The following is a 14,405-nucleotide window of genomic DNA, read 5'->3' on the forward strand; positions in this document are numbered from 1 at the left end:
TTACTATTTGTTTAAGAATATCCTCCCTGGTAACTGCTAAACTCGTCAACCTGTCCTCGTCCCCACCCACATAGACTTGTTCGGCTGAAGGCATATTGTTAAGTTCCTCTTTAGTAAATACAGATACAAAATATTTATTAAAAATACTACTCATCTCTTCATCTCTATCTGTTATTTGACCTGTCTCAGTTTTTAATGGACCTATCCTTTCCCTAGTCTTAGTACGATATAACTGAAAAAACCCTTTAGGATTTGTCTTTGCTTGACCTGCTATGCGAACTTCATAGTTTCTTTTTGCTTTCCTTATCTCTTTTTTAACATTTCTAACCAGTTGTACGAATTCCTGTTCTAAAGTGACCTCCCCATTTTTAATCCTTTTGTACCAAGCTCTCTTTTTACCTATAAGGTTCTTCAAATTCTTTGTTATCCACTTTGGGTCATTAGTATTCGATCTATTCAATTTGTATGGTATACTACGTTCCTGTGCTTTGTTTAGAATATTCTTAAATAAGTTATATATTGAATCCACATCGAAATCCCCATTTAAGTCACCTATCGCTGGGTTCATGTCTCGCTCCAAGACCGGCCCACACCCCATACCCAAGACTTTCCAATCAATTTGACCCAAAAAATTTCTTAGGCTATTAAAATCAGCTTTACGAAAATCTGGCACTTTAACAGAATTTTCTCCTACTGGTCTATTCCATTCTATGCTAAATCTGATTTCTTTGTGATCACTGCTCCCTAGCTCACTCCCTATTTCGATGTCATTAATTTGCGTTTCCCTGTTAGTTAACACTAAATCTAAAATATTATTTTCCCGTGTTGGTTCCTTAATGTGTTGCGTAAGAAAGCAATCGTCAATTAATTCTAGAAAATCTTCTGCTTCACTATTCCCTGTTTTGTTCAACCAGTTTATTCCGCTAAAATTAAAGTCACCCATGACATAAATACTGTTAGATCTAGATGCTCTAGATATTTCATCCCATAGATGCTTTGCTTCCATTCTGTCTAAATTTGGTGGCCTATATATTACTCCTATTATAATATTATTAGCTTTTTCGTTTAATTCAATCCAAATAGTTTCTGTGTGTGGCTCAGTTTTGATTCCCTCTTTGAGACTACATTTCAAATTGTCCCTAACATATATGGCTACTCCACCTCCTCGTCTAATATATCTATCTGTGTGAAATAGTTTAAATCCATATATTTGATATTCAGCTAATAGTTCTCTATTTTCTACATTCATCCACGTTTCGGTAAGTGCAATAATATCTATTTTTTCTGTGCAGACAAGAGCATTTAATTCGTTAATTTTATTTCTTAGACTTCTACTGTTAGTGTAATATACCCTAAGTGAATTGTTATTTTGCGGACCTTCTCTTTCCCTGATCGTTTTGCCAATTCCTTTCTCCCACAAACACATACTTTTATTACCTCCTTCCTCCAAATCAATTCCCATACCTCTATCTACTAACAGTTTAAACCCAAACAAACACCTCTAACCACTTCTTCTAGCGAGTTCGCAACAGCAACAACCCCAGCTCTCGATAGATGCACCCCATCACGAGCATACATTTCATTTCTTCCATAGAAGTGTTCCCAGTTGTCTATGCCGCTATTGGCCAAAAATAATTGGCCAATTTTGCCGCTATTGGCCAAAAATAATGCGATTTTCGCCGCTAGCGGCCAGAAACTATGCGATTTTTGCAGCTGGCGGCCAAAAACCGCGCGAATTTCGCCGTTACCTGCCAAAAATCGACCAATTTTCGCCGCTACCGGCCAAAAACCGCGCGATTTTCGCCGCTAGCGGCCAAAAACCATGCGATTTTCGCAGCTGGCGAGCAAAAATCGCGATTTTCGCCGCTACCGCCCAAAAATAGTGCGAATTTCGCCGCTAGCGGCCAAAAACCGTGCGATTTTCGCCGCTAGCGGCCAAAAATCATGCAAATTTCGCCGCAAGCGGCCAAAAATCGTGCGAATTTCGCCGCTAGCGGCCAAAAATCGTGCGATTTTCGCCGCTAGCGGCCAGAAACTATGCAATTTTTGCAGCTGGCGGGCAAAAATAGCGCGATTTTCGCCGCTACCGGCCAAAAAACCGCGCGATTTTCGCCGCTAGCGGCCAAAAACCATGCGATTCTCGCAGCTGGCGGGCAAAAATCGCGATTTTCGCCGCTACCGGCCAAAAATAGCGCGATTTTCGCCGCTAGCGGCCAAAAACCGTGCGATTTTCCCCGCTAGCGGCCAAAAATCATGCAAATTTCGCCGCTAGCGGCTAAAAATCGTGCGAATTTCGCCGCTAGCGGCCAAAAATAGTGCGATTTTCGCCGCTAGCGGCCAGAAACTATGCGATTTTTGCAGCTGGCGGCCAAAAACCGCGCGAATTTCGCCGCTACCTGCCAAAAATCGACCGATTTTCGCCGCTACCGGCCAAAAACTGCGCGATTTTCGCCGCTAGCGGCCAAAAACCATGCGATTTTCGCAGCTGGCGGGCAAAAATTGTGCAAATTTCGCCGCTAGCGGCCAAAAATCGTGCGAATTTCGCCACTAGCGGCCAAAAATCGTGCGATTTTCGCCGCTAGCGGCCAGAAAGTATGCGATTTTTGCAGCTGGCGGGCGAAAATAGCGCGATTTTCGCCGCTACCGGCCAAAAACCGCGCGATTTTCGCCGCTAGCGGCCAAAAACCATGTGATTTTCGCAGCTGGCGGGCAAAAATCGCGATTTTCGGCGCTACCGGCCAAAAATAGCTCGATTTTCGCCGCTAGGGGCCAAAAACCGTGAGATTTTTGCCGCTAGCGGCCAAAAATTGGACGATTTTTCCCGCTACCGGCCGAAAACCGCGCTATTTTCGACGCTAGCGGCCAGAAACCATGCGATTTTTGCAGCTGGCGGCCAAAAACCGCGTGAATTTCGCCGCTACCTGCCAAAAATCGACCGATTTTCGCCGCTACCGACCAAAAACCGCGCGATTTTCGCCGCTAGCGGCCAAAAACCATGCGATTTTCGCAGCTGGCGGGCAAAAATCGCGATTTTCGCAGCTACCGGCCAAAAATAGCGCGATTTTCGCCGCTAGCGGCCAAAAACCGTGCGATTTTCGCCGCTAGCGGCCAAAAACCGTGCGATTTTCGCCGCTAGCGGCCAAAAATCGTGCAAATTTCGCCGCTAGCGGCCAAAAATCGTGCTATTTTCGCCGCTAGCGGCGAGAAACTATACGATTTTTGCAGCTGGCGGGCGAAAATAGCGCGATTTTCGCCGCTACCGGTCAAAAACCGCGCGATTTTCGCTGCTAGCGGCCAAAATCCATGTGATTTTTGCAGCTGGCGGGCAAAAATCGCGATTTTCGCCGATCCCAGCCAAAAATAGCGCCATTTTCGCCGCTAGCGGCCAAAAACCGTGCGATTTTCGCCGCGAGCGGCCAAAAATCGGGCGATTTTTGCCGCTAACGGCCGAGAACCGCGCTATTTTCGACGCTAGCGGCCAGAAACCATGCGATTTTTGCAGCTGGCGGCCAAAAACCGCGCGAATTTCGCCGTTACCTGCCAAAAATCGACCAATTTTCGCCGCTACCGGCCAAAAACCGCGCGATTTTCGCCGCTAGCGGCCAAAAACCATGCGATTTTCGCAGCTGGCGAGCAAAAATCGCGATTTTCGCCGCTACCGCCCAAAAATAGTGCGAATTTCGCCGCTAGCGGCCAAAAACCGTGCGATTTTCGCCGCTAGCGGCCAAAAATCATGCAAATTTCGCCGCTAGCGGCCAAAAATCGTGCGAATTTCGCCGCTAGCGGCCAAAAATCGTGCGATTTTCGCCGCTAGCGGCCAGAAACTATGCAATTTTTGCAGCTGGCGGGCAAAAATAGCGCGATTTTCGCCGCTACCGGCCAAAAACCGCGCGATTTTCGCCGCTAGCGGCCAAAAACCATGCGATTCTCGCAGCTGGCGGGCAAAAATCGCGATTTTCGCCGCTACCGGCCAAAAATAGCGCGATTTTCGCCGCTAGCGGCCAAAAACCGTGCGATTTTCGCCGCTAGCGGCCAAAAATCATGCAAATTTCGCCGCTAGCGGCTAAAAATCGTGCGAATTTCGCCGCTAGCGGCCAAAAATAGTGCGATTTTCGCCGCTAGCGGCCAGAAACTATGCGATTTTTGCAGCTGGCGGCCAAAAACAGCGCGAATTTCGCCGCTACCTGCCAAAAATCGACCGATTTTCGCCGCTACCGGCCAAAAACTGCGCGATTTTCGCCGCTAGCGGCCAAAAACCATGCGATTTTCGCAGCTGGCGGGCAAAAATTGTGCAAATTTCGCCGCTAGCGGCCAAAAATCGTGCGAATTTCGCCACTAGCGGCCAAAAATCGTGCGATTTTCGCCGCTAGCGGCCAGAAAGTATGCGATTTTTGCAGCTGGCGGGCGAAAATAGCGCGATTTTCGCCGCTACCGGCCAAAAACCGCGCGATTTTCGCCGCTAGCGGCCAAAAACCATGCGATTTTCGCAGCTGGCGGGCAAAAATCGCGATTTTCGGCGCTACCGGCCAAAAATAGCTCGATTTTCGCCGCTTGGGGCCAAAAACCGTGAGATTTTTGCCGCTAGCGGCCAAAAATTTGACGATTTTTCCCGCTACCGGCCGAAAACCGCGCTATTTTCGACGCTAGCGGCCAGAAACCATGCGATTTTTGCAGCTGGCGGCCAAAAACCGCGTGAATTTCGCCGCTAGCTGCCAAAAATGAGCTGCCTCCCCATGTACTGACTTTAAGCGTCCCGCTGATAATCCATGGCTCAGATTATTGACTCAAATACATGATGACCAAAAGTCTATAATCCGAGAGCAGTCGGACCTGATAATGAAGCTTCAGAGTGATGCTTTGGCAATGCACAAGGCTAACCAAGATCTGTCTGCCAGAGTCGGCCACCTCGAACATGAATTAAGCTCTCTTCGGATCTCGGTTACTAACTTTAAACCAGCAGAAACCTCTAAGAAGCAAGAAGAGATGTTACAAAAGTTAGAGAACCACTTTAACTCCCTACAACAGCAACAAACTGCAACCCAAGACGAATCAGACCAACTTAAGCTCCTTGATTCTGTCATCATCTCATCACAGGATTTTCCCCATGAAACTGACAGAGAAGACTGTACTGCCATCGTGATCCAGGAATTGCGTACTAAGTTGAATTATTCAATCGAAGCAAGAGACATTAAGTCAGCTTATAGAGTGGGTACCAAATCATCTGGTGCAAACAACAGAAGGATACGCGTGAAGTTGGATAGCTGCTCCCGCAAGTCAGACCTTATCACTGCTGCAGTCGCTAGGAAATCCAAGGTTTATGTGAACGAATGTCTTACCAGATTCAGACAAAATCTCTTATTTAAACTACGTGGAATTCGCAATAGATCCACTGCTATTAAACATTGTTTTGTGCGCGATGGTAAAATAATAGCTAGGAAGACTGACTCTGGAAAAACTTATGTCATAACCACTGAAGCACACCTCACTTCTTTCCTGGATGACTGTGGGATATCAGCTGAATAACCAGAACATAATTTGTAGTCTCACATACAACCAAAGTGTACTTAAGCTCTGCCTTTCCTTTCCAAAGGTGTTTATTTTTATTTTTTTTTTAATTTTTACTTTATTTTTTGTTTGTCATCTTTGCCTGTTTTATACTCTTAATTATTTGTTCTTAGTTAATCCCCTTGTCACTAAACCTAGGGCTTTTTATTACCCTGTTAATTAACCATTACTAAGCTAATTATCTTCAAGATCATTTTTTTATGATTATTATTATTTTTCTTATTATTTTTTATTTTACATTTATATTGTCAGTCTCTACTGATTTTTTGTGTTTTATTTTATGTAACTTCTGTGTCCTCCCTGGCTATCTATTGGATCTTTATTTTACTTCTAAATTGTTACTATTTTATTGTATCTGCTTTTATTCTTGTGTTTTGCTTTATCGTGTATCTTGTATCGTGATCCCTCTGCATCTCTATGCACACTGATATTGATCCTGATCAAAATCTTCTGTCTCATATCTATACCAACCAGCACATTGATCATCATTATTGCAAGTATTTCACAGCACACCAGGCTAAAAACAAACTCCAAAATAGCACCTGTCTATCAGTTTATAACCAAAATGTTAGATCACTTGGTAAACATTTTGACGATTTAAATGCACTACTCACAGCACTAGGTACTAACCTATCGTTCATTATTTTAACAGAAACTTGGCTAAATAAAGACTATACCCAACTCTACAACTTAGCTGGTTATAAAGCCATGCATAACTGTAGGCCTAATAAAAAAGGTGGTGGCACAGCTATATATTACCGAGATACATTTATCTGCAACAGTGTTATTAGTGACAGAGATGACTACTGTGAATATACTTTTGCTCAGTTTACAATTAAATCCCTTAAATCCTCTTTGACTATTGGAGCCATCTATAGATTTCCTAATACTAACATAGCTTCTTTCTCAGACAACCTAAGGAATCTTATTATAAACAACAATCTCAACAAAAACCACATCATTCTGGGAGGAGACTTTAATATTGACCTGGGTCAACAAAATTGCTCTCAAGTTGACTATTTCCTTAACAGCATGAACTCCTGTATGCTAATCCCCACTATCACCAAACCTACCCGAGTCACTCAAACATCAGCCACTACCTTGGACCACATATGGACAAACATAACAGCTCCCCTTGTATCTGGTATAATCTACGACAGAACAACTGACCACTATCCTACCTTTCTCATAGCGAACATGGTCATAACACCACCAAAAAGCAAGAAATTTTCATTTAGGCTACACAGTGAATCAGCTTTAGACAATCTTACAGAGGCACTTCACAATATTAACTGGGATTCTGAATTCAATAACTGGGATTCTGAATTCAATAATACCCATGATATAAATTCATTAGCTAACCTCTTCCTCTCCAAAACTCTAAGCCTCTACAACCTTCATTGTCCCCTTCTTACAAAGCAAGTAACTGACAAAAGATTAAACAATCCATGGCTCACAAATGGCATTCTCAACTCAATCAACAAGAAACATGAATATGAAAAGAAAGTTAGGATTGGCCTAGTTTCAAGGGAAGTAGCTAAAAGGTACTCATCAATGCTTACCAGTATCATAAGAAAGGCAAAACTTGCATATTATGTGAATAGATTCAATGAAGCAAAAGGTAACATGAAAAACACTTGGAAAACTATCTCTAGTATCCTAGGAACTAAACAACACTCACATAACCAAATAAAACTCTACAAGGATGGGGATATACCGTCAACTGATTTAGAAATGGCAAATGAATTTAATAGTTTCTTTTCATCGGTTGGTGCTAATCTTGCCAGTAAAATCCCACAGACTCAGACACATATTAACACATATCTCTCAGGCAGCTATCCAAACTCTCTTCTCCTTTCACCAATCAGCCCGGCAGATGTTGTGTCCATCATACACTCTCTAAAAACCAAGGCAGGGAACACCAGTGAAATTCCGTCCATTGTGTACAAGAGAGCCTCCCATGCCCTTGCCCCACCCATAGCACTACTGTTCAACAAATCTATAGAGTGTCACACCTTCCCTGATATCCTCAAAAAAGCAAGAGTAACGCCAGTCCATAAAGGAGGCAATCCGGCGGACATAAACAATTATAGACCAATATCAAATCTACCCATTCTATCAAAAATATTTGAAAAAATTATTTACAAACAGCTCTATTCCTACCTCGTAAAATTCGACATACTCAGCCCCTGCCAGTTTGGCTTCCGGTCCCAAAAGAGTACCAATGATGCAATCATTAGTCTCCTTGACATTATCTACTCAGCCCTTGACAAAAATGAGTTTCCGATTGGACTCTTCATTGACCTAAGAAAAGCCTTTGATACTGTTAATCACAACTACCTCTTATTTAAACTCCAGCATTATGGAATCCGAGGCCTTGCCCTTGACTACATCCGATCCTATCTTAATGACAGACACCAATATGTAACCATCAATGATACAACTTCTTCCACTCTACCAATTACCGTTGGAGTGCCACAGGGCAGCATCTTAGGACCTCTTCTATTTCTTATATATATAAACGATCTGCCTAATGTCTCTAATATTCTCAAACCTATATTGTTTGCTGACGATACTACCCTTATCTACTCAAACCTCAACCCACATACACTAAATAATGTTGTGAATAATGAATTAAAAAAAGTCCACTTATGGATGTCAACGAACAAACTAACATTAAACATCGAAAAGACTTACTACATCTTATTTGGAAGCAAATCATCAAATGCAATTCAGCTACAGATAGACAACATTAACATCAGTAATAAAAATGATGGCAAGTTTCTTGGCCTATTCCTAGACAAGAGACTCAACTTCAGCACCCACATTCAACACATAACTAAGAAAGTCTCTAAGACAGTTGGTATACTCTCCAAAATCAGATATTATGTTCCTAACTCTGCTCTCCTCTCACTATATTATGCACTAATCTACCCCTATCTTAATTATGGTATCTGTGCATGGGGGTCTACCACTGCAAACCACCTTAAGCCCATCATCACACAGCAAAAATCTGCTATCAGAATAATAACTAACTCTGCTTTCAGACAACACTCAGCTCCCTTGTTTAAATCTCTAAACTTGCTAAATATTAACTCCCTCCACACATTCTCTTGTGTCAACTACATTTACAAAACCCTGTTCTTAAATGCAAACCATGCTCTGAAACTCTCCCTGGACAGATGTAATAGGACCCATTATCACCACACCAGAAATAAATATCTCTTTGATATCCCCAGGGTCAAACTTAATCTGTGTAAACACTCTATGCAAATTAAGGGACCTAGTCTATGGAACTCACTCCCTAGTGAATTGAAAAACTGTAAAACTTTTGCCTTATTTAAAAGCAAAACCAAAAAGTACCTAACTTCATCTATTTAGTTTCCTACACTGAGCTTTAAATTTGCTCTGTACCTAGTGGTACCCAATCTCCTAATTTTTATGTAATATCAAACAACCTTATCATTGTGTTCATTGCTGTCTTCTTTTATGTGCTAGCCATATGCTGTATTGTGACTACCAATTTTTGTCAACTACCATTCAAGCTGTCATTGCAATCAATCTTATATTGTTTCTGCTGTATTGTGCCTACCAATTTGTTGTCAACTACCATTTTAAGCTGTCATTGCAATCAATCATAGCTACCTATGTGCTTTAATATACTGTACCTATAATTTTCTCTCATCTTTTTTTTTTTCATTCCATGTAATCTGTTATCATTTTTTTGTCTATAAATTTTGCAAGTATTTACCTCCTTAAAATTTTCTTAGATTAAGGACCTGCCCGAAACGCTGCGCGTGCTAGTGGCTTTACAAGACTGTAATTACCATAATTGTATCCTCACATTCCTTATGTACATTCTTGTATATGCATAAATAAATAAATAAATAAAAAAAATCGACCGATTTTCGCCGCTACCGACCAAAAACCGCGCGATTTTCGCCGCTAGCGGCCAAAAACCATGCGATTTTCGCAGCTGGCGGGCAAAAATCGCGATTTTCGCCGCTACCGGCCAAAAATAGCGCGATTTTCGCCGCTAGCGGCCAAAAACCGTGCGATTTTCGCCGCTAGCGGCCAAAAATCATGCAAATTTCGCCGCTAGCGGCTAAAAATCGTGCGAATTTCGACGCTAGCGGCCAAAAATAGTGCGATTTTCGCCGTTAGCGGCCAGAAACTATGCAATTTTTGCAGCTGGCGGCCAAAAACCGCGCGAATTTCGCCGCTACCTGCCAAAAATCGACCGATTTTCGCCGCTACCGGCCAAAACTGCGCGATTTTCGCCGCTAGCGGCCAAAAAACATGCGATTTTCGCAGCTGGCGGGCAAAAATTGTGCAAATTTCGCCGCTAGCGGCCAAAAATCGTGCGAATTTCGCCACTAGCGGCCAAAAATCGTGCGATTTTCGCCGCTAGCGGCCAGAAAGTATGCGATTTTTGCAGCTGGCGGGCGAAAATAGCGCGATTTTCGCCGCTACCGGCCAAAAACCGCGCAATTTTCGCCGCTAGCGGCCAAAAACCATGCGATTTTCGCAGCTGGCGGGCAAAAATCGCGATTTTCGGCGCTACCGGCCAAAAATAGCTCGATTTTCGAAGCTTGGGGTTAAAAACCGTGAGATTTTTGCCGCTAGCGGCCAAAAATTTGACGATTTTTCCCGCTACCGGCCGAAAACCGCGCTATTTTCGACGCTAGCGGCCAGAAACCATGCGATTTTTGCAGCTGGCGGCCAAAAACCGCGTGAATTTCGCCGCTACCTGCCAAAAATCGACCGATTTTCGCCGCTACCGACCAAAAACCGCGCGATTTTCGCCGCTAGCGGCCAAAAACCATGCGATTTTCGCAGCTGGCGAGCAAAAATCGCGATTTTCGCCGCTACCGGCCAAAAATAGCGCGATTTTCGCCGCTAGCGGCCAAAAATCGTGCTATTTTCGCCGCTAGCGGCGAGAAACTATGCGATTTTTGCAGCTGGCGGGCGAAAATAGCGCGATTTTCGCCGCTACCGGTCAAAAACCGCGCGATTTTCGCCGCTAGCGGCCAAAATCCATGTGATTTTTGACGCTGGCGGGCAAAAATCGCGATTTTCGCCGCTCCCAGCCAAAAATAGCGCGATTTTCGCCGCTAGCGGCCAAAAACCGTGCGATTTTCGCCGCGAGCGGCCAAAAATCGGGCGATTTTTGCCGCTAACGGCCGAGAACCGCGCTATTTTCGACGCTAGCGGCCAGAAACCATGCGATTTTTGCAGCTGGCGGCCAAAAACCGCGCGAATTTCGCCGCTACCTGCCAAAAATCGACCGATTTTCGCCGCAAACGGCCAAAAACCGCGCGATTTTCGCCGCTAGCGCCCAAAAACCATGCGATTTTCGCAGCTGGCGGGCAAAAATCGCGATTTTCGCCGCTACCGGCCAAAAATAGCGCGATTTTTGCCGCTAGCGGCCAAAAACCGTGCGATTTTCGCCGCTAGCGGCCAAAAATCGGGCGATTTTTGCCGCTAACGGCCGAAAATCGCGCTATTTTCGACGCTAGCGGCCAGAAACCATGCGATTTTTGCAACTGGCGGCCAAAAATCGCGCGAATTTTGCCGCTACCTGCCAAAAATCGACCGATTTTCGCCGCTACCGGCCAAAAACCGCGCGATTTTCGACGCTAGCGGCCAAAAACCATGCGATTTTCGCAGCTCGCGGGCAAAAATCGCGATTTTCGCCGCTACCGGCCAAAAATAGCGCGATTTTCGCAGCTAGCGGTCAAAAACCGTGCGATTCTCGCCGCTAGCGGCCAAAAATCGTCCGAATTTCGCCGCTAGCGGCCAAAAATCGTGCGAATTTCGCCGCTAGCGGCCAGAAACTATGCGATTTTTGCAGCTGGCGGGCGAAAATAGCGCGATTTTCGCCGCTACCGGCCAAAAACCGCGAGATTTTCGCCGCTAGCGGCCAAAAACCATGCGATTTTTGCAGCTGGCGGGCAAAAATAGCGCGATTTTCGCCAATACCGGCCAAAAACTGCGCGATTTTTGCCGCTAGCGGCCAAAAACCATGCGATTTTCGCAGCTGGCGGGCAAAAATCACGATTTTCGCCGCTACCGGCCAAAAATAGCGCGATTTTCGCCGCTAGCGGCCAAAAACCGTGCGATTTTCTCCGCTAGCGGCCAAAAACCATGCGATTTTTGCAGCTGGCGGGCAAAAATAGCGCGATTTTCGCCAATACCGGCCAAAAACCGCGCGATTTTTGCCGCTAGCGGCCAAAAACCATGCGATTTTCGCAGCTGGCGGGCAAAAATCGCGATTTTCGCCGCTACCGGCCAAAAATAGCGCGATTTTCGCCGCTAGCGGCCAAAAACCGTGCGATTTTCCCCGCTAGCGGCCAAAAACCATGCGATTTTTGCAGCTGGCGGGCAAAAATAGCGCGATTTTCGCCAATACCGGCCAAAAACCGCGCGATTTTTGCCGCTAGCGGCCAAAAACCATGCGATTTTCGCAGCTGGCGGGCAAAAATCGCGATTTTCGCCGCTACCGGCCAAAAATAGCGCGATTTTCGCCGCTAGCGGCCAAAAACCGTGCGATTTTCCCCGCTAGCGGCCAAAAACCATGCGATTTTCGCAGCTGGCTGGCAATAATCGCGATTTTCGCCGCTACCGGCCAAAAATAGCGCGATTTTTGCCGCTACCGGCCAAAAATAGCGCGATTTTCGCCGCTAGCGGCCAGAAACTATGCGATTTTTGCAGCTGGCGGGCAAAAATAGCGCGATTTTCGCCGCTACCGGCCAAAAACCGCGCGATTTTCGCGGTAGCGGCCAAAAACCATGCGATTTTCGCAGCTGGCGGGCAAAAATCGCGATTTTCGCCGCTACCGGCCAAAAATAGCGCGATTTTCGCCGCTAGCGGCCAGAAACTATGCGATTTTTGCAGCTGGCGGCCAAAAACCGCGCGAATTTCGCCGCTACCTGCCAAAAATCGACCGATTTTCGCCGCTACCGGCCAAAAACTGCGCGATTTTCGCCGCTAGCGGCCAAAAACCATGCGATTTTCGCAGCTGGCGGGCAAAAATTGTGCAAATTTCGCCGCTAGCGGCCAAAAATCGTGCGAATTTTGCCACTAGCGGCCAAAAATCGTGCGATTTTCGCCGCTAGCGGCCAGAAAGTATGCGATTTTTGCAGCTGGCGGGCGAAAATAGCGCGATTTTCGCTGCTACCGGCCAAAAACCGCGCGATTTTCGCCGCTAGCGCCCAAAAACCATGCGATTTTCGCAGCTGGCGGGCAAAAATCGCGATTTTCGCCGCTACCGGCCAAAAAACCGCGCGATTTTCGCCGCTAGCGCCCAAAAACCATGCGATTTTCGCAGCTGGCGGGCAAAAATCGCGATTTTCGCCGCTACCGGCCAAAAATAGCGCGATTTTCGCCGCTAGCGGCCAAAAACCGTGCGATTTTCGCCGCTAGCGGCCAAAAATCGGGCGATTTTTGCCGCTAACGGCCGAAAATCGCGCTATTTTCGACGCTTGCGGCCAGAAACCATGCGATTTTTGCAACTGGCGGCCAAAAACCGCGCGAATTTCGCCGCTACCTGCCAAAAATCGACCGATTTTCGCCGCTACCGGCCAAAAACGGCGCGATTTTCGACGCTAGCGGCCAAAAACCATGCGATTTTCGCAGCTCGCGGGCAAAAATCGCGATTTTCGCCGCTACCGGCCAAAAATAGCGCGATTTTCGCAGCTAGCGGTCAAAAACCGTGCGATTCTCGCCGCTAGCGGCCAAAAATCGTGCAAATTTCGCCGCTAGCGGCCAAAAATCGTGCGAATTTCGCCGCTAGCGGCCAAAAATCGTGCGATTTTCGCCGCTAGCAGCGAGAAACTATGCGATTTTTGCAGCTGGCGGGCGAAAATAGCGCGATTTTCGCCGCTACCGGTCAAAAACCGCGCGATTTTCGCCGCTAACGGCCAAAATCCATGTGATTTTTGCAGCTGGCGGGCAAAAATCGCGATTTTCGCCGCTCCCAGCCAAAAATAGCGCGATTTTCGCCGCTAGCGGCCAAAAACCGTGCGATTTTCGCCGCGAGCGGCCAAAAATCGGGCGATTTTTGCCGCTAACGGCCGAGAACCGCGCTATTTTCGACGCTAGCGGCCAGAAACCATGCGATTTTTGCAGCTGGCGGCCAAAAACCGCGCGAATTTCGCCGCTACCTGCCAAAAATCGACCGATTTTCGCCGCTAACGGCCAAAAACCGCGCGATTTTCGCCGCTAGCGCCCAAAAACCATGCGATTTTCGCAGCTAGCGGGCAAAAATCGCGATTTTCGCCGCTACCGGCCAAAAATAGCGCGATTTTCGCCGCTAGCGGCCAAAAACCGTGCGATTTTCGCCGCTAGCGGCCAAAAATCGGGCGATTTTTGCCGCTAACGGCCGAAAATCGCGCTATTTTCGACGCTAGCGGCCAGAAACCATGCGATTTTTGCAACTGGCGGCCAAAAAACCGCGCGAATTTCGCCGCTACCTGCCAAAAATCGACCGATTTTCGCCGCTACCGGCCAAAAACCGCGCGATTTTCGCCGCTAGCGGCCAAAAACCATGCGATTTTCGCAGCTCGCGGGCAAAAATCGCGATTTTCGCCGCTACCGGCCAAAAAATAGCGCGATTTTCGCAGCTAGCGGTCAAAAACCGTGCGATTCTCGCCGCTAGCGGTCAAAAATCGTGCAAATTTCGCCGCTAGCGGCCAAAAATCGTGCGAATTTCGCCGCTAGCGGCCAAAAATCGTGCGAATTTCGCCGCTAGCGGCCAGAAACTATGCGATTTTTGCAGCTGGCGGGCGAAAATAGCGCGATTTTCGCCGCTACCGGCCAAAAACCGCGAGATTTTCGCC

Source organism: Procambarus clarkii, chromosome 52 (genome assembly GCF_040958095.1).
Source record: "Procambarus clarkii isolate CNS0578487 chromosome 52, FALCON_Pclarkii_2.0, whole genome shotgun sequence".
NCBI classification, from domain to species: Eukaryota; Metazoa; Arthropoda; class Malacostraca; order Decapoda; family Cambaridae; genus Procambarus; species Procambarus clarkii.